Source organism: Aphelocoma coerulescens, chromosome 4, assembly GCF_041296385.1.
Source record: "Aphelocoma coerulescens isolate FSJ_1873_10779 chromosome 4, UR_Acoe_1.0, whole genome shotgun sequence".
Classification (NCBI taxonomy): Eukaryota; Metazoa; Chordata; class Aves; order Passeriformes; family Corvidae; genus Aphelocoma; species Aphelocoma coerulescens.
Genome location: NC_091017.1, coordinates 75,729,049 through 75,755,963, shown reverse-complemented (window position 1 = coordinate 75,755,963; position 26,915 = coordinate 75,729,049). Strand labels below are relative to the sequence as shown.

Genomic DNA, 26,915 nt, shown 5'->3' with positions numbered 1-26,915 from the left:
TAAGCAAAATGGCAGTACCAAAATAAGAGAGCGTCACACGCTGTGTACATTTTTATTTGTTAGTAACAAATTTAAAATGATGAATACTTTTCCTTCGGTAAAATTCTTACAGAATCCCTTGAGAATTCCACAGCGTCGTAAATGTAATTTGCAGTTCTTTACAATTATGGTTTAAATAGACCAAGACTAAAGGGAGTCTGCCTATTTGATTTCCAAATTTGCATCACTTAAAATCCAATCAGACCAACTGTTCAGATTTTTATTAGATATGAAATACACGAATGGGTTCAAGGCCATGCTATGTATAGCAAACACACACCTTGTTGTGCAGCATGGGTTATCTAACTCATTCCTTAGCATGTGATTCGACCTTCAGCCCACCCAGACTGCTCAGTGACTCCTTGAATTGTTACTATAATAAACCCTTCGATTTTCAGTAACTGGTGTTTTATAGCCCAGCAGATTGCATTTGATTTTGTGGATTTGCTGTAACATATTGAGTTTAACGGATTTATGTAGGAATGTAAAACAAAAATAATACAGCAGGCGCTCCGAGTTTTCAAACACAAGGCATTAGGATTGCAGATGGCCGAGTCGGATAATGACATTGAATAATTTAGTGGGGAAGGTAATCTGGTTTTGACAGAATACATTAACATTTAGCTGATAGTACAGGTGTCCCTGGGTACTGATCTGCGTCCCCAGATCTGAGGTGCAGTGGAGTGATGGTGTGAGGTGCAGCTTTACAGCCTCGCTGACCGTGCTTAAAGAAGAAGTATCTTTTCAAAACATACTAAAAGAGATTTAGAAGACTCCCAGCATTGCAGTCATTGCAACAACTTCTCACTGTCTGGTGTAATTTTTTATTTGTTGATGAGAGAAAAGGAGTAATATTTCTTTAATGAGCTTTGATTAAAATTGTATGTTCATTACAGGGTGGATCTAAGAAAACAAGGAGCAAGAAAGCACAGCAATTAAAAGAGATTTCTCTGCTGTTCATGTCTATTATGTCAAAACATGGCTTCTGCCTTTTCCCCCAAATTGACAATGAGACACACCAAACTTTTTCTCCATGACAACATCATTAAAATGTAGTAGACATGATTTTAATATTGGTAGTTGTGCTTTAGAGAGAAACAATCAGAGCAATAACCTGGGACTGGTTGAGCTCTGCTGGCAGGAGCTCTTTGGGTTGGATTTGTCTGTCTGTATGTGCATTCCTGTAATGAGTGGTGCCATGTCCCTGCAGGTCCCTCTCCCTGACACCAGCACAGATCACACACAGTCACAGACCATTGAATCCAAATGCTTTTGGTTGGAAGGACCTTAAAGACCACCTCATTCCACCTTCTGCCATGGACAGGGACACCTTCCACTGGCCCAGGTTGCCCCAAGTCCCATCCTTCCTGGCCTTGGACACTTCCAGGGATCCAGGGGCAGCCACAGCTTCTCTGGGCAACCTGTGCCAGGGCCTCTCCAGCCTAACAGGGAAGAATTTCTTCCTAATATGTAATCTAAACCTGCGCTCTTTCATTTTAAAGCCATTCCCCCTGGTCCTGTCACTCCAGGCCCTTGTCCAAAGTCCCCCTCCAGCTCTCTTGGAGTCCCTTTAGGTGCTGGAAGGTGCTTAATGGTTCTCCCTGGAGCCTTCTCTTCTCCAGGCTGTACAACCATGTTTGTTTTCTTTCAGCCTGAGGTCAGTTTACTATTGCTGTTTTCTTTGTTAACTGATAGGTCTGGAAGAGAGTAACCACTTCTGCCCAACTCTTCAGTGAAATACATTGCTCTAAAATCTGTATTAATAAAGGTAGCAAGTACATACACTTCAAGGAGCATTCATGAGGTCATTGGATAATGAGTATGTGACTTGAATTATGTACATCATATTTATTCACTTTAAGGCTGATATTTGTTCAGGCATATCCCGAATAATTTTTGCCTTGGCAGGGAAGAACCTGCCAGTTTGCATATTTTGGAGCTTAAGGAGCAAAACATTTCCACTGTGCGTAAATGGGAACCTTTTCGTTGCCCAGCTGCAATGCTTGAGCCATGCATCCTCTCTTCCAAGCCACAACTGTGTCCCTGACTGTGCTGCCTGATCATCATCAGAGCTGAGCTATTCCAAATTTCCAGCTTTCAGCATGGGTAGCTTGCTGAAGGAGACATTATGGCTTGATTTCAGATGGAGCCTTGCGTAGGCTGGATCATTTTCACAACTATTCAAGCACTGCTTGAGTCCCCGGTTGACTAGCAGTATTGAACTCAGAGAAGAATCTGATGAAAGGAAAGGAGGGAGCTTTCAGCAATACATAGTAGAGGGCTTAAATTGAGTAAAACTTGCTGTTTTCTGCACCTTTGGTCTTGCTTATTATAAAAGGCAATAGCTATCAGATTTTCTGTGTGGAACTAGCACTGGATAGAGCCAAATGTGGAGAATTTGTGTTGAGCATCTGAAGTTTTTCAATATCATAGAAAACTGAAAACTAGAGGATGTAAGAAAAGTGACCTTAACACAGTCAAACACGAGTTTTATAAAGTAAACCCATAAGTCTTAGGAATGCCAAAATAGCCTGACCATGGTATTGATTTTATAATGTTGTTCCTGACTCTCGCTTTGCAGAGCAGTGACATTTCATTTCACCCATTGGAACCATAATAACTGAAGTGCAACACCAGCTGATGGAAATGAAATTAAACCTATCTTCAGTAATAAAGCAGTGATGTCCATCAAGATTAGAATACAAACCTGTTTTCTAGTTTTATAATGTTCTATTACAATGAGCTATAAATAAAAAGTAGGTATTTGTTGTAGCAATACCTGTATATCAGCTAACAAGCAGATAACCTGACTTCTCTTGGATTCGCTACAAGATGTTCCTAAAATAAGTACATCTCCAGCCATGCCATTGTGAAATGTGTATTCTGCAAAATATTTAACGAAGTTTCTTATACATCTTCACATTTGTGGTAAAAGACATTAAAAAAAAAAAAAAAATCCCCATAGCATAACACAACCGTTTGTTGGGAGAATATAAATCTGGACACAGACACAGATTATCTGGATTTTTTGAAGTACTACACATTTAAGAAACATTAAGAATTACTTTGGACAGGAAATGCATCCTGTTAATTTCAATCGCTGAGTGAAACATCACCAACCTGAGAACTAGAGATGTTTCTTGTTTTGTTTAATTGCTTTTTTCAAAGGAAATAAAAATTGCTGTCTTTTCTCAGGTTCCTCATTGCTCTTCTTTAAACACATTGTTTCCCCATGACCAACAGCCTGATCTTCCAGGTCAACAAGAGGGGGAGGAGAGATCCGTGGCTTTTTTATTGACTTTTTGTCTGAATACCAGGTGGAAGTAGCTCATTATTTAAATCTGGACATCCAAATCATCACTTGAGTTGCAAATTTTGCTTTCATTGTTTTGCTGATACCAAAGGCTTTTGCAAAGGTATTAATTATGGTTCACTGGATTAATGGCATTTTGCTAAGGATTGCTGTAGCTGGATTTTGCAAATCCAAAGGGAGAAACTTCCATCCTTTGTGGGGTTCTCATAGCCCACTGCAGAAGGAATACTTATTCCTGGGTTTCTAAAGGATTGGACTTCCCACCAAATATATGGATGGTTACAGTGCCCAATTCTTTGCTTCAGGTTCTCAGCATTATTTCTCAGCTTTCTGTGAGCTGCAAACCTTGATTAAAAGAGAGGCAAGACAGGATATTTTTCATGGTATTTTAGTTAATTGAGTAAGTTTTGGGGAAATACAGTACTAAAATTTACCTGTTCTACTTCGTTCATTTCTCCTTTATGGAAGAAGGACCTAAAGTCAGAGCTGCTAAATGACCTTTTTAAAGGAGTTATTAAGAATTCAGAACAATTCTTAGCATTTTCATTTTGATCTTGATGTCTGTTACTCTTACTGGAGTCATTTTCATTTCCCTGTCTCCTTTCCAAATTTCCTGACACGTAACTGACAAGATTTACCTGGAACATAATGCGTGAAGACCTCAGCTGAAAGAGAGCAGAAGGAGCCTGACACTGGGATATGAAATGCAACCTTCACCTGTCACTTTATGATAATAAAATGTGTCTGGCACCTGTGATCCGATTTCTCTGAGAGGGATGGTAAAAAACATAGTTGAAACAAGTTATAAACTGATTTTGCTTTATGATGGTCTCAATTTTTGTTATTTTCCTTGTATCCTAATTTTTTTTGTTTTGGGGGACTTCTAAATATTTTCAGTTTTACTTTAGCTTCTAGAACTAATATTTCTTCCTATCTTGGTATATTTATTTTCTTAAATAAATAAAGGTGCAGAAGTGGGTCATGTCTATTGGGAAAACATGGTTTTTCCTGTCCTTTTTAAAACTTAAAAAAATTCCAGTACCTAGGGGGCCTACAGGAAGGTTGGAGAGGGAAGAAATTCTTCTCTGTGACAGTGGGGAAGCTCTGGCACAGATTGCCTGGAGAAGCTGTGGCTGCCCCTGGATCCCTGGAAGTGTCCAAGGCCAGGCTGGATGGGGTTTGGAGCAACCTGGGCTAGTGGAAGGTGTCCCTGTCCATGGCAGGGGGTGGGACTGCATCATCCTTAAGGTCCCTTCCAACCCAAATTCTGGCATTCTGTGATTTTCAGTGAGTTCTTTTAAAATGCTTTTCTGTGGATGCAGAGCATTGTGGGGTGGAGAGGGCATGGAAATCAGTATCTGGTTTTCATCATCATTATTGTTGTTGTATTGGGCTGGCTAAAGGACATGTGTGAGTTTTCTTGACATAAACATTATCCCTTGTTGTCCTGATAAAAGGAACTTTCGTAGCCAGAAGTGCCTTGGACTTCACTCATGAAATGGAGGAAGAGGATGCAGGACAGCCCCCAAGGAAGTCTCCACATCTGTGAGAAGGGTTCATCTTCCAGTTGGTGGTTGCCTTCCCGAGTTCCTAACTAGCACTTGTAACTGCCAGGGAACTCTTAGCAGGGAAGCGAAGGAAATATGGGAAACTCCCCTGTAGTGAAGGGATTGAGCATTTAAAAAGATGATCAGTTTTCCTTCAAGAGCAGAGTCAGGCATTGGAACAGGTTCACTCTCCATCTCTGGAGCTGCCTGGATAAAGCTCTGAGCTCTGTTTTGACCTCCCAGCTGACCCTGCCTGGAGCAGGTGATTGGACTTAGTGACCTCTGAAGTCCTTTCCAGACTGAGTTATTTTATGATTCTATGATATTTAAGAGAGTTTGGGCACAGTGACAGCCCCGTTTGACATCCCGAGCTCTTGTACATTTCCAGCTGACAGAAGTTTGTATTCCTGGCATTTCACAGAGTGGGATGGAACTGATACTCCTGTCAGGTGGTGAAGAAACAGAAAAATAGAATATTAGTTAAAAATGGATAATGATTTCTTGTAGAAGGATGGGGTGAAGGGATGCATAAATCCCAATCAATCCCTGTATGCCTGTGCAAATTTTTATGCTAAAAGTTGGGTAATTTTTGCTGCTTAATAGAATGGAGAAGGGCCACAGTGTCAGTGTCTTGCCTTTTTCCTGAAATCAGGCAAATTAAAAATGATCTTTAATACACTGGCTGTAAGCTGTGTTTTAGAACTTCTTGAAGTAAATTCAATAACGAAGAAATGTGCATTGGTTCTTCGTGAGAGTCCTGAATTCTACAAGCAAATTGTATTTCAGGATAATATACCTATGATTAAGAAAAAATCAATAAAATATCCTCTTTTTGTGTTTTTTTTTCTTGAAAATCATTATTTACTTGACCAAATTAAATTACTCTCTCATTTCTATATGGTGACTGTATGTATTTTATCAGAGGCTTAAATTGCTGAAGCTAATCAGGAATTTCCAGGCAGAACTAGATGTGGTAGCTCATCATTCTATTCTCTGCTCCTCAAAAATTTATTTGAATCTTTTTGTAGGATACCAATAATTAGAATGTACTGTTGAGAAATTGGGAATTAATATTTATGATATGTTAACTCAAAGTTAACATGAGTAGAATTTACATTGGAGCTTAGTGGTCTTACATTTGACCCCACTTGCATTCATCACCTACCTGGGAATTTATTTTTCTATTTTAAATCATTTACAGAGGAAAAGAACAAGATGATGGAAATATGCAATAAAAAAATCATTTTTAAAGTACTTATTAGACCTTCTTCGGGTTTTTTTTCAGATTAGATTTTTTCGATTTTTTTTTTTTTTTTTTTTAACCTGAGTTACATTTCTTCTGTCGCTTCATTTCAGAATAATTTTGCTTTTATATGTTAGGAGACAAAATAATATGTGTAAATGAGGCCCAAGCACACTTGCAAACTTTCCCTGTCAATTTGTAATTACTTCTAAGTTATCAATAGATTTGTGTTCTTGCCTAAATACAGGATTGCAGTTTGCAAATAAATTGGCTAAATTGGAAGCTTGAAGGCCAGAAGCCAAGAAAGTAATGTTATTAACTTCTGTTACCTGTGTCACTATAACTTCAGGACACTTGCAGATAAATTCTTTGCCAGTTCTCATTTCCAGCAGCAAGGTTGATTTATGCATATTCTGGCTGAAATGATGTGCTACAAATCTTTCATGAGGTACAAGACTAATGAGGGACCTCTGCGGTTTAGAGAATAAATGGAGAGTCCCAGTGAATGCTGCAGATTTCTCAGTGTCTGTATTTGTTTAGCAAATATGTAAAACAGGGATCTGCATTTGTGGTTGTGCTAATTTATGAGTCAAGGACTCAGCTTTAAATTTCTATTGCTTGTTTTTCATGAATGTTCTTGGAATTCTGGGACAGCACTTGTGAGCTGTGTTTTCAGTTAATCAAATTAAAACACATTTTGTGTCACATAAACTGGGTTCAGATGATGAAAATGTGATTTATGAGGATACAGGGTTTTCTTTACCTGTTAAATTTTGTGATATAAGCCTTTAAAAAATCTAAAATTTTTTTTAACAGAATTCCAGTTTAAAATTAGTGGGCTTTTAAAGAGCCCCATCTAGTCTGGATATCTGGCTTTGGTACTTAGGTGGCATTGGCAAGGATGTAATTTTGGTGAAGAAAACAATTTAGATTTGAATATTTTAAATATTTTGCTGAAGCTTATTTAATGATATTTTACTGTGGAATCATGCATGTCATTAGACTGTCACCATTTTTAGTTTCATAGAGAAAACCCCAGTAATACAACTTTATATTGTGGTGTTAGTATTTATGGACTTCTTTACCAATGGGTGTTTAATTAATAAAGGAGACACTCTTAGTAATTAATAATTTAAATATTAGTATTGTAAAGGTATCATTTAGGAAGAGAAAAATCCTGAAATCTTGATCCTGTATTGAAGATTCTGAGAGGTCTCATGTTCCATGCAAGGATGAGAATTAACACATTTTAAAACACATGCAGAGATGTATGATAGAAACAATCCAGTTGTGCTGCTTTTGTCCTGTTTGACAAGCCCCACTGATAAGATTTAACTGGAGCCATGTTTTTGAATAGAACATTGATTTTTCACATAATGAATAGGAATAAGAACTTTCTGTGTTCATAAATTCTGCTTTCATTCCAAAAGGCATTTTTTTGCCAGTCCAGGCCTAAGCAGAAGCTCCTATGCTTCATTATTGCACTCACTTATCTTTTTTGGAAAGGGTGAGGGTGTGGCTGATCATTAGAACTGGAATTTAGTTGCTCCCCTCTCCCTCTCCCCACTGAAATGTGGCCAGGAGGGGGAAAAGTTAGAGAGGATCTTAATCCCAGCCTCCCTGCATGCAGTTCATGTGCCATCCAGGAACCTGACAATTTTGGGGGGTTTGAAAGTACCTTTCACTGGTGTATTGAGACTTAATTTAATTCAGTAAAATCTGTGTGTGTTTGGGAGTAGTTTCTGGCACAATCTGCTTGTTTGTTAACATATTTTAGTCTTCTATTTTCTTCTTCTGTATGTGTTGAATTCTTAATTGTTATTTAAAAAACCAAGTGTTTCACAGAGTTGTAAATACTTACAAAGATAAAATGAATATTATGCTTTAGATTCTGGGAGAACCTTTTAAATCCATATCAGTGTGGTAAGAGAAATCTCAACTTCTCTGTTTGCTTCTTTTCTCCTTGGGCTTTGTGGAAAATCAAGTTTCCTTGTGTGGATCTCAATGTGTTCGCAATACTTTTCACTCTGTGTTAAGACACTAATTTTTATCCAGTCTGCTGAGCACTTCAGGTGAGTCTTGAAGGCATAATGATGATGTTATTTAATAGATAAATTGGAAAGTGGGGAAGTCAGAGGAATTGTTCCTTTGTTCTGTGCCTTCACCAAGGTGAGGGTAAGTGACATTCAGCAGGACGTGACTGATCTGTTGCTCACAGTCTTGTCTTTATACCACACAAGTTTGGGAATATCTGCCTGCCCATTAGAAATTTAGTGGGACTTTTAGATTCTGCTTGTCTTTAATGAGCCACTAACTCAATTTTTTTAATGTGTAACTAATTTCTCCTTTAAAAATTAGAGATAAATGCAGAGATTAAAATAAATACAAGCACTGAGGATTTTTTTTCCTTCAGGGCTCTAGCATGGAAATGTAATCACCCGGGAAGAGATCTGGGTTCTCAGAAATGAGGTCACCTTGGCAACAAAATCTTCTGTTATTGTCTGCAAGTAGCTAATCAGTGATTTGGCAGAGCAAGGAAGGATAAAAGGGACCTCTGAGCCATTTCCTGTCTGTCTGGTCCTCTTCTGCTGTACAAGGTGATGGTGAGGTGCTTGAACCAGAAGCTGAAGGAGGCTCCTGCCTTTCCTTGGTGCACCAAAAGGAATTAGAGAATGCCAAGAGGGATCCAATGTCATGGTTTGTAACACCCCAAAGCTGCTCGCTCACTCCTCCCCAGTGTGATGTGGGACAGAATCAGAAAAAAATTAAAAATCATGGGTTAAGATAAAGTCAGTTTAACAGGACAGAAATGGAAGGGAAAATAATAATAATAATAATAATAATAATAATAATAATAATAATAATAATAATGACGATGATGATGATGATGATAAAGAATATACAAGAGCAATGATGCACAATGGGATGTTTCACCACTGCTGACCGATGCCCAGCCAGTCCCTGAGCAGCAATTGCCCCCAGTTTTACTGCTCAGCATGATGCCATGGGGTCTGGAATATCCCTTTGGACAGCTGGGGTCAGCCAGTCCTGGCTGGGTCCCCTCCCAGCTTCTTGTGCCCCCAGCCAGCTCTGGCAGGGCAGTGTGAGGAGCTGGAACATCCTTGACTCAGTGCAAACACTGCTCAGTAAGAACTAAAACATCAGTTTGTTATCAACATCATTCTCATCCCAATGTTCACTTTCCCTGACCAGTCAGGCAGCAATGGCCTAAAGTCTCTTCAATTTAAAGCCTTTTTTGTTCCATTTGTGTGTTTTTCCCCCCTCCTTCTATAAATTTAATTATGATTTTAAGCTGTCTGGAGCACAAGTCTGATAAGGAGCAGCTAAGGGGCTCAGCCTGGAGAAAAAGAGGCTCAGGAGGGACCTTGTTGCTCTCTACAGCTCCCTGAGAGGAGGGTGGATATATTTATGTTGAATTTATATCTACAAAAAATTACTTGTGTGTTGCTGACCATCTCAGCCTGCAATTCTTTTTTACAATTGAGCTTGTAGATGAAATCTTTGCCTTCTGCAGTCATTAACAGGAAGATTTGGAGTTCACTGCCATAGAATGCAACTGTGGAAGAGGCAAACACACGCTGTAATTTGGGTGCTGTTCTCTACTGATAACGATTTCCCACTGCCAGGCAAAGATAAAAGAAATGAATAATCAAACATTTGCATGTTTGTGTGAAAAACAAATTAAATAGAAGTCCTGTTTCTTCACATTTCTTTTTTGTGTCAGTGTAACCAGCAGCACTTACTGAAAAATTAGGCTGATATTATGGATTGAAAGAGCAACTCTATGCATAAAGTGGGCAGGGACTTCAGTGCCTGTTGTCCTTGTTTTTCCCAATTCGTCACTGCCTTAATCTTTTTCTGTCTTCGAAACATTGTACAGGCATTTTTAGGCTATTTTTTAACTTTTTAGATGTCTTGTGTTAAGTGTAACTTGTCAGTAGATACTGCAGCTGATATGTCTTGTTTAGGAGACAACAAGAGAAAGATTCTGAAGGGTTTTTTTGTCATTTACTAGTGTCAAAAGTGAGGTATTTTATTTTATACTGGTTTGCACATATTTTTCATGGGGAACACTTTACAAAATATCCCATAAACCCAAGTAAACATGTAGTCATAGCACATTTTAGAGAAGAAGATATAAAATGCTGGTTTCACTGTATTTATTTTTAAAAGTGTGACGGGCCATGTAAATTGTTTGTACTTGGTGACAGTATCCACTGAATGCTGAAAATCAATAAACAGCGGCGTCATGGCTTTAAATGCCAATATTCAGACAGGCAGAGATCAATGTTATTAAGATACACACAAGTTAATGCTTCCATAGTTATTAAACAACAAAATAAAAATCCATGTCTGGGAAAGCACTGCTTAAACAGCAAAGGAGTGGAGATTAGAGAGTATTTGGAAAAAAAGAAGAGTGTGACAGGTGAAAATGCAAATTCAAAGCTTTATGCAGCACTGGTGAAGGCATAAAACTGTTTCTACACATCAGAACAATAATTCAGCACTTCAAAGTCTTATTTTTATTCTTTTTTTTTGTTGTAGTAGGAGCTACAAACTGCCATATTTTTAACGAAGAACACCTGTGGTTTAATTGTAAAGCTTTAATTAAAAATGCTTGTAGTATTCTTTATCTTTCAAATGTACGAAACATTTGTACAAAAAATATTGTACAAAATAGCTTCCTTTTCAATCTTAAATTGTTAAATTCAAGATCAAGGAAAAGTTGTTTTTATCAAGTTTAGCAGAAAAACTGACCTGGACACTAAGCTTCCAGCTCTCCAAAATTGGTAACAAGGAAAATTCCATCAAATTTTCAAATGCTTGGGGTTTTATATTTAAAAAAATTTGCTTTCTTGTGCCATAAGAATTTGGATTTTTTTAATTCAGAGAGATTTTTGAATTCAGCTCAACTATCCCAAAAATTTTGCTATTTTCTTGCGGTTTAATTCCTGCTGAATTCTGAAAAAAACGCATCACTTTGTGAATATATTAAAAAAAATGTAAACAATAAATGTCTTTATTATAATATGAATTATGTATTAAAAAGTGGAAAACTTTCTGCTATTTGTAAAAATAAGCAAGCAGACAAACAAAAGATACTACCCTGGCAGAGAACACACCTCTCAAAAAGAAGAGGGGGCAAAAAGAAAGGAATTTGCCATCACTTGAGCCATCTACAGGGATTAATTATGGATAATTAAGGTGATTGCCATAAGACAAAACACTCTTCAGGATCTTGCAGGATTTGACGTGCTCCTTAACTCAGTATCAAATTGTGGTTATGCTCAGTGAGGTGAAGATTTTACCTGCTCTGACTGGTTTGCAGGTAACGGGCAGATGCTGCAGACTCTAAAGGATATTTCTCCTGAGCAATTCATCCAGAGAAGCTGTGGCTGCTTCTGGATCCCTGGAAGTGTCCAAGCCAGGTTGGACTGGGCTTGGAGCAACCTGGGCTAGTGGGAGGTGTCCCTGCCCATGGCAGAGGGTGGCACTGGATGAGCTTTGAGGTCCCTTCCAACCCAAACCATTCCGTGATTCCCTGATTCCCAGTACACACCACCCTGCTGGGTGAATCTGCAGCCCATTGCCCCCTCCAGAGCAGCAGAGCTCACATTGCACTGATAGTGTGCATTTATTACATTCATCACAGTAAATGCTGCTGTGATCTCCACTGACAGACCTTTGACATCCTGTATTACTGTTGGATATTTTCTTAAATTTCACATCTTGCTGAGGGCTGTCTTCTTTTGTCTTACAGATAACTTGACAATGATTATATGAGCATAAACTGGAGACAAAAGATTGTTTTTGCAAGGAAATCTAAAATTTCCACATTTTTAGCAGGTTTTCTTAAGAATACAAAGTAATTTTCCTTCACGTTGGAGTGATAGTTTCTTGGAGGTGAAAGGAAAACAAGCCTGTCTCTACCTTACTGTTTAAAAAGAAACTACTTATAAACCTCTCTTTTAAATATGAACTACTCAGATTCCCTTTTTCAAGATGGCAATAATGGATCAAATTACTCATTACAGAGTGTTAGAAAAAACTGAAATAATATTTTTTTTGCATTTGTATTCCTGACCTATTCTCCAGTGAAAAATCAGTTCATCTCTGAAAAAGAGACTTAGTTTTTGAGTATTGTTATTCAGACAAAATCACTTTTAGAGCAGACATTCCTCCAGCTTGATTTTTTTGTTCCCAAAGCATCATCTCACACAATTTATTTATTGAAAATTGTCCTGAAAGCAGTTTGAGATTATTTTACATCTCTTGTCTGTCCTGCCAAACCATAGGACCTAATAATTTTCTGTACATAAAGATGCAAACTCTGTCCCACTGAATCCCTAAGTCAAAATTGCTTGAAGGGTTGAGTGCAGGTAGGGTTGGAATTTTTTTCCTGCTGATACTCAGATGAATATGATGAAAACAAAGTAAACACCTCCTGAATGCCTCACATTGCTTGTTTAATATTAGGCAACATTTTTTTTTCTAGGTATGGAAAAAGAAACATTTTAGGGACCCTCTCCTTACAAGGTAGTAGTGCCCACTTAAAAACAGACAAAGAGATGTGATTTCCAACAGACCTCCTGTATCCAAGATAATCCCATGCTGATCTATGAAGTTATGGAAGGAATATTCGTGGAATGAAGGCAACAAAGCAAGAGGATCCAGGATGTTCATTGATTTCTTGCAAAATTAAAGAAAAAGGAAAAGAAAACCTACCCAGGAAAAAACCCCCAAGCAAACACAAAATTAGTGATTATTACATTTATTTTAGCCCACAGTGTAATGCCTAGAAAAGAAGGGAGTGCTGTCGGCCTAGGTATATGGAATCAAAGTGAAATATGAATGTCAAATGTCTGTAGAAATAGAAAACACAATTAGTAGGTGCTGGATGTTATCCTTCAATCTCTGAGCTGTTTTAACAGCTGTCTGCAGAGGGAAGTGTGCAGTTCACTGAGGAATACTGGTTCCAGATTGAAACTTTTATCCAGACTTCACTCGTTGGAGTGTAATTCCACTTACTGCTTCCAGGTAGTAATTAAAGGGTATTTATACCTAGTCCTGTGTGAATGGAGGCTGGATAAAGCCTCCAAGAATTTATTATGGTTTTGTTAATCCTTTCCAGTGGTATCAAAGCAATAATTTTGTTCTGTGAGGCCCATTTAATGAGCTACTAATGCACCAAGCTGATTAGAGAGGCAGCAATTAGATCCAAGCACTTGTTTGTTAATGAGGAAGCTGCTTCTCTGAGCTAGACAGTATAGTGGGGCTGTAATAGTTAACTAATACCTTCAGCTAATGATAAATTCTTAATTAAATATGATTGTGCCTATAGTGGCAGAAAGAGCTCTTACCATGCTTTTGTCTGATTACATCACTTGCTACATTAAGTTCATTAGAAACATGAAGCAGCGAATAAAGGCCAAGGGAGATGAATCATTTTTAATGAATGATGAATTTTACTGAAACCATTCACTGAGTAAGGAGGAATAATAGTTACAAATAATGTTGCTCTTCCTCTGTGGTCTACTAAAATATATACATTCCTGGTGCTTTGTTTTGGTGTTTTTGTATTGATTAACTGAATGCCTTAGCAAAAACAAGATAACCAGATAACCTCATCTAATATTTTATTTTATTTTGATTTAGTTTCCTTCTGGATTTTGTCAATGCAAGGATAAACACTGATGTGAGCACTTCCATGACAGTCATGTCATGAGAGAACAACAAAAGATTGCTTCTAAATATAGCAGTCTACTCTGAATCAAGTGTCTCTAGGCAAGCCTAAGAGCAGAGGGAGAACACAGGGCTGTGAAACCAGGTCAGGTCGTGGCTTTGGAAACCAAGGACTCCAGAAAATTCAGTGCTGGTGGCTTCTTTTTATGTATAAGAAAGAAATCTACCATGAATGCCCAAGTAGATCTCAACAGTGTCCTCTCAACAGCATAAAGGTGGGGCATATCTCCTGAAACACAGTTTTCAGCAATTTTGGATTCTATATGTGATTATCAGTGTTCTCATTTCCAAAGAGCTTGTTTTGGACTTCAGTGTTTGTCACATCAACTCCAAAAAAAAATATCCCCAAATCATCAAACTTGGCTTAATAGCATGAGTTTGATTAATTCTTCATTCTTCACTGCTATCATGGAATAGCTGGGATTGGGAGGGCCTTTGGACATCCTGTAGTTCAAGCCCTCTGCTCAGAGCAGGACCAACTAGTCCAGGTTTTCCTGGTCCATGTCTGATAAAGTTTTGAATTTGTCCAGTATCTCCCCAAATGTTTCCTTCTAGATACATTTCTCTGTATACTTTCTACTGCAAGCTAGGTACAAATTGTTATTTCTTTGTGAGGCTGGGTTAACACTGGTGTGTTGTATGTGGTCTTTTATTGCCATTCTGCTTGACTCAGTCTTTTATAGAGTTGTCTCTTGTCATTTTTGTTGAAATAATACTTCATGAAGTAATTTCTTCGTTTCTCAGTAACACAGCTGTGCCTACATCTGAGGGAGGGGAGTGTGTTTTTAAAAGCATATGATTCACTATTTATTAATTATTAAATATTTAATAGTGATTAATAGTTCTTGAAACTGTTTCTTTTGCCTTACTTAATGTTTTGACTGCTGTCTCCAGCCGGAATTTTACCTATGTGAGATTCCTAAGCAAAACAGTCTGGTTTTCCAATACTAATCCTGATGAATAGCACCAGAAGTGACAGACTTCTATGAGCAGGTTTAAGGAAGAAAGTGGCTTTGTTTGGGAAACTTTTCAAGACAGGACTTGGGCTTTTTGTACAAAAAATTTGCCAATTTGCCTTGTGCATCTTGGGTACTGTCAAAGATTAAATCAATGTTACTTATAGTTGAAAACCAGCAGCATTGTCATGCTTTATTTTTTTTTCCAGATTACTATCCTTTTTAGCCCAGGTGTATGAAGATGCTACTAAAATTTTAGCATTGTTAAAATCCATTTAAATGAAATAAATTACTCTTCATTAAATATGCAGCTATAAAATTTTCTAGTTAAGGAACTGCCACACTGATTAAAGTTTATATTCCTAAGAATACCTAATGTTTCCTCTGGTAACTCTACTCAGGAATTTCTCCCCAGCATTAACGCTTGTCTTTAGCCAAGCTGATATAAAGAATTTTAAGTCTCAATAGATGGAAAATAATTGATAACATGTAATTGATACATTTTCATTTCTACAGTGCATCGAGGCAAAACTTGCCCTTTAACAAGTTTATGGTATTTTGGAGTTTTAATGTTTATGTATAGCTTGTGGGACTCCAGGCTGGGAAATTCTGGAAGATATATTTGCATATTTAAAGAGAAAGATTTTCAGTGACTTAATAAATACATTTTCATTTTAAATTAATGGAGTTGAAAATGTGTAAATAAATTATGTCCAAAAATATTCTGATTTTTATAATGACTATATTGGGCTGTGTTGCTCACTTTTCTTTATGCGCTTCACTGCTTAATTAGTTTTTCCAATTGTTCCAGGATTACATGCAGGATAAAATACTGTATTGGACAGTGGGATATGTGGAGTTTTAGAGGGATTTCCACATTTCTGCACTGGCATCTTCATATTTGCACAATGAGCCAGGCCAAGGCCTTTCTGAGAAGATTTCTGAGGGCAAAAAAAAGAAATTACTTGAGATTTAAATTAGGGGTAAAAAGGAAAAATGAAAAACAGTCTTTGAGGTTTTTGTGGTGACGTGGCATTGCCAGGATAAAACAACTCTTAAGACTCTTCTCAAGTTTTATATGATTTTGAGGTCAAAATGCCTCCAACAGCTAAAAATTATTGATCTGCGTATAAGATACTCCAATTATCTTCATGTGCAGGGCTTTTTAACTACCTTATGCTCAAAGTATTACAAGTTTTAATATTGACCACTAGGTATATCTCACAATCAAATTTTTTTTTGTTTTTCAGATGAGAAAAGTTTAAAACATGCTTAGAAACGGGTCTATTTTTTTCCCCTCATAAAAATCCCCAGTGCCTTTTATTAAAGACTGGATTGTAGTCACAGAACTCCATTCTTTGTCTCCTTTCTCTGGCTGTCAGCTTTCTGTCCCCCTGAAGGTTGCAATGCCAGAGTTATTACAGGCAAATACATCAAATGGCTTGTCAAATCATGCTGATTCCCTTTCTAATCTCAGAGCAAGCTTTCCCCTCTTCAGAGGTCCAGGAAGGTTATGAAATTAAATTCAACAGTTAAAGGAAAATTCCTGCAGATGCAGAAAAGACTCTGGGTTCCCAGCCTGTTTGCACTCTGTGTGTGCTGCAGGATTTACCAGTGTCCCAAGGGGAGGCAATGGAATCACAGAATCACGGAATGGTTGGAAGGGAAATTAGGTTGGAAGGGAAATTCAGGAACATCTCATTCCACCCCCTGCCATGGGCAGGGACACTTTCCACTATCCAGGTTGCTCCAAACCCTGTCCAACCTGGCCTTGGACACTTCCCAGGATGGGGCAGCCACAGCTTCTCTGGGCAACCAGAGCATCACCACCCTCCCAGGGAACAATTCCTTCCCAGTATCCCATCTAACCCTGTCCTCTGGCAATGGGAAGCCATTCCCCCTTGTCCTGTCACTCCATCCCTTGTAAATTGTCTCTCTCCATCTTGCCTGTTGGCTCCTTTAGGCACTGGAAGGCACCAATTTGGTCACCCCAAAGCCTTCTCTTCTCCAGACTGAACCAAATGTTCAGTGGCACCAAGTAAGAAGATGTACTTTATTGCACCTTTATTTTAATACAGTTGCTTCCTAAGAGTAGAATATAAAAGCTCTATTTAAAATATATAAATCACATTAGTTTCCTTCTTTCGTATTTTTGATATTGTACAGGAAAAAAAAAAAAATCTAAAGGTATGTAATTCTCAGACCTTTGCTAAATAATTTTCTTTTCTGAATAAATTCAGACTAGAGAAGGTAGTGACCTGCTAATTACAAAATCTGATACTTCCTTAATTTTTTTGATCCCTTACTTTTCTTCTTTTCCTTACATTCAGTTTAAATGAGTCCTTCTGTCTAATTACACCTAAAAGGATTTTACTTTAATTACTTTCCACTGTAGGTGTGAAAATAAGCAAGCAGTTATCAGAGCCATTACACCAAATGGTGCAACATTAAATTTCTGACCCTACTACTACCAGACAGGGCTGTTCAGTTGCAACAGCATCTCAGTGTAGATGAGTCTAATTATTGCCTTCTGTGAGTGCTGTCTTTTGAACTTTGTGCCCTGGAATTGTCTTGTTCACAACTAAGAAATAACAAGTGCCTTCATCAAAGTGCAGTGACTTCTCTGGCATTTTAAAATAACTGCCAAAACCAGCTGGGGGATAGAAAATAATTGCCATTCTAATATACTGTCTTTTGGGTTTTCCTTCTTTCTTTTCCAGTCTCCTGTGCAGCGAGGTTCCTAAACCATACGTAGCGGGAAATATTTGGGAGGAAATCAATTCTGTTTAATTAGGTCCTTGTGGCAGGTAATGTCTCCCTGAAGTTTCCTTCACCTGGAGAACTTTCTTTTAAAACACCAGCTGTGGTTCTCGTATTAGAGAAGGGTCAGTTCTCTAATCAGAGCAAACTGCATCTGTTAGATCCCAAATCTTCCACTGAGAACTTGAGGATGGGGACAAATGTGGGGTCTTACCTGCTTTGGGAAGTGTGAGCCAGAGCTCTTCCAGGGACAGGTGTGTGGATTGCAAGCAGAGTGACAAGGAAACTGAAAATAAGATGTTTTCCCATCTTCTGCAGGGCTATGGGACAAAAATAATATTAATTTCTTTAGATATATTTATTGTTTCTTTCTGAAATACATTTTTCTGAAATAATGTGTCAATAAGTAGAAACAGACATACACATATATTTATTTCTCTTCATTTCCTATATCAGAGGTTATAATCTTGTTTCTAAACACTGAGTAGAATTTCATACCTATTTTTGTTAGGCTTGAATGCCACAAAATGTGATCTGAAATGCACCTTCTGCTGTTAACATCTTCAAAGCTGTGAAGAATTTCTAGTATGTGCAAACCCTGTTTTTCACTTCATTCTTCTTAATGAACTGGAAAGCTTTTTTCCCTGTTCAATGGGAAATGGTAATTTTTTTCTTTATCTGTTCATTTTAAGAACATTATAGGTATATTTTCTCTTTAATCTTCATTATACCTCCTCTGCCTTAATGTAGCTTCACCTGTATTTTAATATAATCACAGATTTGTTTAGTGCTCCTGTAAATAACTATGGTAGCAATCTCCGGTGATTGAGAAAAATCATGCTCAGTTGCTCATATATGTTATTTTGATTTAATCTCACTGATATTTATTAATATGTACAGCAGGAACACATTCTCAAAAGGAAACACAGACATACCAGTAACTTTGTTCTGTCACCTGTCTCTGAGTTATTCTTTGTAACAGTTGGGAAGTTTTATGCATAGCATAAAAATTTGGAAAGGCAGTAAATATTATCCTTATTCTGTAAATGCTTTCACCACACTGACTTGTAGGCTTGCCTCCTGCATTAATTTCTTAGTGTATGTAGCCTGTCTTCTTATTTAAGGGACAAAGATTGTCTTTGCTTGGTGAAATTGTCACCAAAACGAGCATTATTCCAACTTTTAAGTTCAGCACATACAGAAGGCAGCCTGTACTGTATAGTCAGGAGTGCCTAGTTAATTGCATTAATTTTTAATATTATTGTTCCACTCTTTATGATTGGAGTGTTTCTGAGTATTTGTGTTTGCCCTATAGTCAGTGAGAGACCTTACAGCTATTGCAGTTCTTCAGTTCTGGCAAAGTCAAGGGAGGAAATGGCAACTTCATGGAACTGCTTGCCAGAGATTGCATTGCATCGTTGTTTCAGTGTGCCCCAGAAATGATCCATTCCACGAGGCGATCTCTGCTTCACTGTTGAGTGACACAGACTCCTTCTCTGCTCTGTATTTTTCTCTCCTTTAATATTTATGTTGCAATTTGACTTAGTGCTGGGGGAGGGGATGGCAGACCCAAGCATTGGTGCAGGAGATGCAGGAGGGGTAAGGAAGAGCACTGGCCTCAGTGGCCTGCAGAGACTTAGAGCTGAAAAGTAATATAATAAAATAGAATAGTGCACTAAGAGACCCAAGATACGTACATCTCCCCTCCTTTACGGCTTGTCTAGAAATTAAAATACAGTGTGAGTCTTTAACTGGATCCAGTCTTTGTTTCCTTTTTCCACATGGGCTGTAGAGTTTGTGGAATCTAAAGGAACTTCACCGTGAAAAGAGCTTTTATGTGTAGATGTGGCACTTGGGGACACGGCTTAGGGGTGGCCTTGGCTGTGCTGGGTTAACTCAATGATCCTGAAGGTCTTTTACAACCTAAATGATTCTGTGATTATGTTTAAATCCCCTTATTGTGTGTAGCAAGGGCAAGCAAGAGGCAGGCCAGAATGTGTATCTCACAGCCCCAGGAAATCTGGTTGTGGGTCATTGCTTGGAGTTAGATTTTCCTTTTTTTTTTTTTTTTTTTTCCCCTCTCATATAAACTTTCTTCCCCTGGAAACATACAGAAAGGTGATTATGAAGTTGCTTTGAGGTTTTGTGTCCTCACTGATTCCTCTTGCCAAAGGGAAAACCTTTGAAGACAATTTGTGCTGATCATGTTTAAGGCTATAGCCCAGCTCACTAACTTTATTTTTTTGATAAAAGCTAATAAAAAATATGGCATTGTGTGATACACTGGTATCTTGTTAATCTTGAATAACAAAATCAGAATCAGATGATCATTTCAGTTTGATGAAAAAGCAAAACAATTAAACTTTATTGCCCTGGTTTTATACATATAAAGGATGAGACTGATGGAGAAATGAGTTGAGAATATAATTTAAGGAATCTCAGGTCTTAGATCATGCATGTGTTCTCCAAGCTATCAGTTATGGGTATAATATTTCTGACAAAGGAAGCAGGGAATTTCCTAGTGCGTGAAAAAGATGCATGAGGAGCTGATCAAATTCAGGTGAGGAAAAAACCAACAGCTTAACTTTAATAGACATAAATATACTCTAAAAGTGTTTCTTTTAATTTTCTCTTGATCCTGTTAGGTTTCAAGCTATGCTTAGGTAAAACCAGGGTTTGAGCTAAGTGTTCAAGAGGGTACTCCTCTGGAAAATCAAATGGTGATACAGACCATATAGGTGTATTAATAGAATGATTTATTTTTTCACCCAGTATGGCCATTCCATTTCTATTGTCTAAGATTGTTCCCACATTTATGTTTTATCTATTTGACTTTGACAGAGAATTAGCAAGGAAATCTATATTTAAAATTTTAGAATCTCTGTACATTTTAATAAGGCTTAAATATAACATTCTGCTAAACACTGTGGAGAAAAGGCCAACTGAAATCACTAATTGCCAGCCACTTTTTTTAGAATGGCAGAATTATTTTTGCTTCACAATAATCCTCTGCAGTTTGGAGCATGTTTGACTACCAGTTGTTAAATGAGCTTGTATCATCTAAGAGTGGGAGAAGAACATTTGAGAAAGGAATTGGAGTATATTTATTTTAAATAGGCAAATTAAACTGTCACAAATACCGTTAAGAATAATTTCTAATAGACAACCTTTACATGGTTTTCAAAAATAGCAGTTTAAGCTTATGTGTAGTTCTGCATTATCAATTTCTTTTTGAATTTTATGGGCTCCTCTAAATGTTTTCTTGTATTTAGTTTATTGATATATATTCCCACCTGATCTTTAGCATGGGTTTTTTTGGTTGCTTTTGGTTTGGTTTGGGTTTTTTTTTTTTTTACTTTTAAATCTTGGTTAAATGTGAGAGTATGAGAAAGTATTTGCAAGTGTCTTGACATTAATCACATTTTTATTGCAAGAAGTTTCTTCCCTGTTTGAAAAATCCTGTGGGAAATCATAAAATCATTGAGGTTGAAAAAGACCTCCAATACCATCAAGTCCAACCTTCTTTCAGACCCTTACAATACCCTAAGAAGGACCAAACTGATACTTCTCACTCTCAGAGAGTTTCCTCTTTGTAGTCAGTTGGCTTTTCTGGGTTAAGATGATCCATCATTTTTATCTTCCCTGGTGGACCCAGCTGTCCTCATCACTGCTCCCACCATGATGGCATTACGAGGTGTCAGGTGGGACTTAGAGCCCTTAAAACTGCTGGGTGGCCTGGCCTGAGCTCTGCTGCTCTGACTGTTCATGGGTGTTTTCCTTTCTCTCACTCCCGGCTGGTTACTCCTTTTCTCAGGAAAATGGATTTCTTTGTCCTGCAGCTTCTTTGAGGAATGGTCCCAGCAGCTGCATCATGCTGCTGGAGTCTGTTCCCAGCCCTAAAAGATCTCTGTGCTCTTTGTCTCTTTGGAATTCAGTGCAGTGATATGGTGGCAGGTGAGGAACCGTCACGTTGTGGTGGAAAATAGGTTTTAAAATTAATCTTTAGGTAAATGAGCAGAGAAGGGATGGACTTGTGTAAGGGAAAGATTGAGTGGCAAGGGAATGGAGAGAAATGAATATCAAAAACTGTTGAGTAACGAGAGGGGTGAGGGGATCTGTGTAACACAGGCTCTTGGGTGAGAAAAGGAGGTTTTTGGGACTAAGCAGACTTATGCTTAGAGAAGTTAAGTTAATAAACAGTGGAGATAATACGTGTGCACACTGGAAAGAAAGAAAAGAGAAAGGAAAGGAGGAAAAAAGGCAAGGGAAAAGAAAGGAAAGGAAGGGAAAGGAAAGGAAGAAATTTCTTCTGAAGAAATACATCTGAAGGGGTGTGCTTTATTTTGGGAATGAACAGCTTCTGGAAGAAAAGTTTTGTTTAGTGGAAATTTGTTCTGGCACATGTTTCTAGAGGAAAAGAGTTTACAGGCTTCAATCCAGACTCCTTAATGTGCCTTGTAACTGTGAAGACTCCAAATTGTGAGAGAAGGGTGTGGTTTCTTCTGTAGACAACTCACATTGGAGGGCAAGGAGGCCTGAAGGGTTTCAAAATTAAGCTGGCTCTGTAAATTGCAATAACCTTCCCAGACAGTTAAAGTGAAGAAATACCCCACCAAACGTGAGAAGAAAGGATGATGTACTTCAGCAGTGAAGAACAATACATTAAATCATATATTATGTTCTGAAACAGAAGTCAGTATATCCTTAGATGATATTTTTTTCCATATAAAGTATGTATTGTCACTTGGCTGAGGATTTAATGGGGGGAAACATGAATTAATCACAAAAAATTCTATAAAGATGGGTTACTCAAATTGTAAGAACTCTGTTATGAACATGAAATAGGTGGTTAGATATGCAATAACAGGCCAGTATGCTTATTTTTCTGGAGGCAAATCAAGTAATATATTAACTTATAAACTCCTTGGCACACGCATTCCAGATCTCTTATTAATAGGAAATCTTCATGTCAGTAGGTTAATTGTGTAGGCACTTGTAAACAGGGAATGGAAATCAGTCACAAGTAATGTCCACTTTTCCAACATTTATTGCTTTCTTATAAAGAGCTGCTTTAAACTTCTCATCAGAACTGCAGTACTGGGAAACTTGAATTTCTGTGGTCATTTCTATAAACTCCCTGTGGTTCAAAGTATAATTTAAGGGTTAATCAGTGCTCTCCATTGTATGTGGAGACCCAAGTATCTGAAAGAATGACGTTTATTTTGTGGGAATCTTGAAATCTCAAAACACTCACCCCCAAACCTATTGGTCAATATGAGTGGCAAGAGTAAAGCTTTGGAGCACTTCACATTGTTCAAGGTGGTGATGGATCTTTTACAGAGAGGAAGAAATATCCCCGAAGATACTTGAACCTTTCAAGTTAGGATGCATATTCTGCATAAGAAAGAAACAGGCAATTTTTCATCTAATTTTCAACTCATCTGAATTTTTGGAAGATGGTTTAGGTTCTCTTTACATACAATATCTACATGACTAAGTTAGCAGTGCTTAAGGGAAGTATTTCATCTGACTCATGGAACTGAAATTTCTGGGGTTCACATACTGCACAGCCTTACCATATATTCAGTACTTGAACTCCCTGAGAAATATAAATATCTCTTTCCTCTGAAAATAGATCAGATTTCTAAATATCAGTGAACTAGCATCTACCAGACGTTGAATACTGAAGCAAGAAATGGAAAGTCCTGCAGCAACTTCAGCAATCTATGAAAGAGACCAAAGGATTTTAAAAGGGATATCTAGAAGAAGAGCTTGAGGAAGAATTCAATCATCTTTGGTCTAAACCATTTTAAAATAAAAGTAAAAAGGGACCACTGTTTGTGTTCCTTGTAAGAGTAAAATCTGGATTGTGTTTAGAAGTTATGTCATATAAATTCCTAAAAAATTTTGGATAATCCAGCTACCTTTCCCAGTGGAATATAACCCTGACACAACCATTTAACCATTTAGCATCAGTGTCTAAATTTGGGAAATTGTTTTCTCACAAAAAAAAAAAAAAAAAAAAAAAAAAAAAAAAAAAAAAAAGCCAGAAAAAACACCAGAACAATTTATTCACTTTTACCTCCCAGCTTCCATTTTCAGAGGAAATACATTCACCAAAACAGAGGGGCTGTGGGGCAGGAGGAGAGAAAAGCTCAGATTTCCTCAAGTCCCACAGCTGCAAATACCAAAGCATTGTATTCTGAGTTCCCCAAGTGGTGCGTGCTCTCTTTAAATGCCACTGCATACACACCTCTATGTATTTTAAAGGACTGAACATCTACAGGGTGTCTTTGTTACCACAAAAGAGATGGGAATGTCTGCTGTTGTTCCATGGGTGCTTCAGGAGAAGGCTTTTAGAAATAGAATGAATTCTTCCTTGTTACATTCTAAAGTATTTCTCCAATAAGTGGTCTCAGTTATGTTTTTAGTGCATCTGGCAGGTTATTGAGAAATGGGGATTGCAGCTTATTGCAGAATTCCTCCTCCCAAGTGGTGAACTATTGAAGGAGAACCCTCTGCTTTGAGAAGGGTTGAAAAAATGCAGCTGTTGGATAGGCTCCCCTACTTAATTTCAGGTGCAAAGGTCCATTTATTCTTAACTGTAGATCTGCAACTTTTTGCCTTAATATAAAGACTTCAATATAAAAATGCAGAATACACTAAGGATGTTATCCAGAAGATACCCAATAACCCTTAACAGTTCTTTCACTCTCTATTGGTTTATGCTTTCTTACTTTCTCTTGCTCTGTTTTTTTAACAGATTGTCTTTAGAGTTGCTGTTCCCAGTTTAAATGTTTATGAAGATGAGCTTCCAAATAGCTGTTAATTGGTAAATCCTTGCAATTGCATAATGAGTTATTGGCCTGGCTCTGGCATCGCTCTCTGAGGGATATGTGATACTATTTCTTTCTCTTTGCCATCTTCCAAAATTTTATGTAAAAAAAGAAAGAAATACACAAAGCATATTTAATCTTTTCTTTTGCTGTCATTGCCATGGAAACATTAAAAGTAAGAGGAATTGTAGGAAGAAGATAAAAAGGTAGAGACAAGGAAGGAGATACAGAGCAGTAAAGAAAAAAGGAAGGAAAGTGGCAGTGGTTTAGTTGGGAGACAATATTTATATATCAGTTTGTTCAGAAATTGTGTCTTACTTGGAAAAGCTCTACTTTTTAGACCTGAAATGCAGGTTAGTTTGATCAATTTGTGTAAAAATAAGAGTATTCTTTCCATGCAGTAGAAATACTGAAAAACTCACTTCAGATAATGTCTTTTCTGATGTTTTCATGGTATTATAACTCTGGTAATGGTGGATATTTGCAGTTGAGTTTCATTACAGTAGGTTGAATATTTCTGGGCTAGCATGTGTTCTGTTTGCTCTTCTATCCTTTTTATGTGTCTTGGACCACTGCCCAAACCCTTCAGAAAAAAAAAAAAAGTCCTCCCTGGTAAGTGTAGAGAAGTTGCTGCAGTCGGGATCCTTAAATGTGATTTGGTCTGAAGGACTTTGAGAGTGTATTGATGCTCTTTTCTCGGATGTGTGAATCTAATCCAATTTTATCTGCATGCTCTTACTATAAATACCGCAATTTCCCTTGTAACCAGCCACTCCCTGTTGTTTTTCTCCATCCAGCAGCCCCTAATTTCTCGGCCCTGTTTCTGGCTGTATGTTACGGAGTTCCAGCAGGTGGCAGCCCTGCCGCGTTATTTCGGGGTTTGGAGGGTGGATAAAGCGCCGCACCGCAAATGGCTTCTTTTGCAAAACTCTTCGCAGCAATTCCGAAGTTCTCATCCCTATCATGCCTGTGATTTACCACTTGGAGAGAATAATGTCCCCAAATCTCCGTTCTACATCTCTTTTATCCTGTCATGATGTCTGCTGTCATATTCCACAGGAAAATAAGTGTGTCACTTCTGTTGTTGTTGCTGGACTCTTAAATCCCGTGTTGTGGTTTAACTCTAAAACACAGGCAGCAATTCCACTGCATTAAGCTGATAAAGGCAATACTTCGTACAAAACCCTGTTTTCTGTTGTGTTTTTAATAAATGGATGTTACATGACTTGCTGCCACTATTTTATTTTGGGAAACTGGTGCTGTGTTTGCATAGCCCAGTGCTGTGTGGGAGTGAAGTAGGATGCTGAGAGGATTAGGTTGGGGTGAGCATCTCCGTGTCACTTGTCCAGTCCCCTCTTCATTATCTGATACAGTAACACAACTCCCACTGCATCTGTTTTTCCCTGTTTATTTTGTCTGTTAAGCAAACCTTCAAGCTATCCATTATAAAAGATGTTCTGGCATTTGATAAGTGCAGGGCAGAACCTGGTAATGTAGGAATTTCTTCTGCCAAAGGACAAACAGTAAGTTTAATGATACTGCATTCATTAGAACTGTGTTTTTAAGCATTTAAAAGCCAAAAGCGTGTGGTCTGTGTGACATTCTGTAAGTCTTCTACATGCATTGGTCCTTTAAGTCTTACTTGGGTTCTGGAATGAGAACCTGCTCCTGGAGAGAGCAAGGGCATAAAGCAGAGGAATCCAGCTTTCTGGATAAAGCACTGGTATGGATGTCATGAAGCTGCTATTTTCTGGACCTACTCATACATATGTTATTGTCACAGCCCTTTAAATAGAGTTGGTGTTGCTAAGCAATATTCAAATCATGTAAAGTCCTTCTGAAAGCAGTGAACACCTGTTAACATTCCTTTAGGCTATACTCGCTGATTTACTACTAGTAAATCATGAGTACTGAACTGAGTTCATGCATTTTCCCCTGTTTTCCTTTTCTTTGTTGTTCTGTTTTTACTCCAAGAGTTTAACCTTTAAATGCACAGCTGCAAAAATTGAACAGAGCGAGTTAGAGCAGGGAACCAGTGGGGAGAATATGGGAGGAAGGTACCCAAAGGGGAATGCTGGGCTCATTAATGCACGTTTTCTGCTGTTCTGCTCCTTGAATTTCAGAAATTTAGAAAGTGGAGATAAGAATTGCCAGACAGTGGTATTGCCTGGCAGCCTGTAGAAACCATACGATGCTAAGTGAGGCTGCCTGACCCAAGTGAAGCAGATATTTTAGCCCCTTTCTTCTTCCTGCTAATTCTTGAAAGAGCTGTTGGGATACTGCCTGGTTATAGCGCTAAAAATTCCTCCAGTGAAGGGACACATATAGATACCAGTATATTTTTGGAAGTGATGCAATTCATATTTTAGGTAGGGTAGTATATTTTTACATTCTTAGTTGGAGATGAAAGGAGATGTTCTCATAAAGAAAAGCTTTATTGCAATTTATGATGAGAGT

At 37.9% G+C, this 26,915-nt stretch overlaps 1 protein-coding gene and 1 long non-coding RNA gene across 6 annotated transcripts in view; both read left to right on the top strand.

The window, feature by feature from the left end:
• CTNNA2 (catenin alpha 2) overlaps positions 1-26,915 on the top strand; it is a 463,984-nt gene that overhangs the window by 147,698 nt on the left and 289,371 nt on the right. The gene's annotated exons all lie outside the window — the stretch shown is intronic.
• On the top strand, positions 21,385-25,683 carry LOC138109190 (uncharacterized). Its single transcript, XR_011150347.1, has 2 exons — positions 21,385-21,576; positions 25,256-25,683. It is a non-coding gene; the product is annotated as an uncharacterized lncRNA (long non-coding RNA).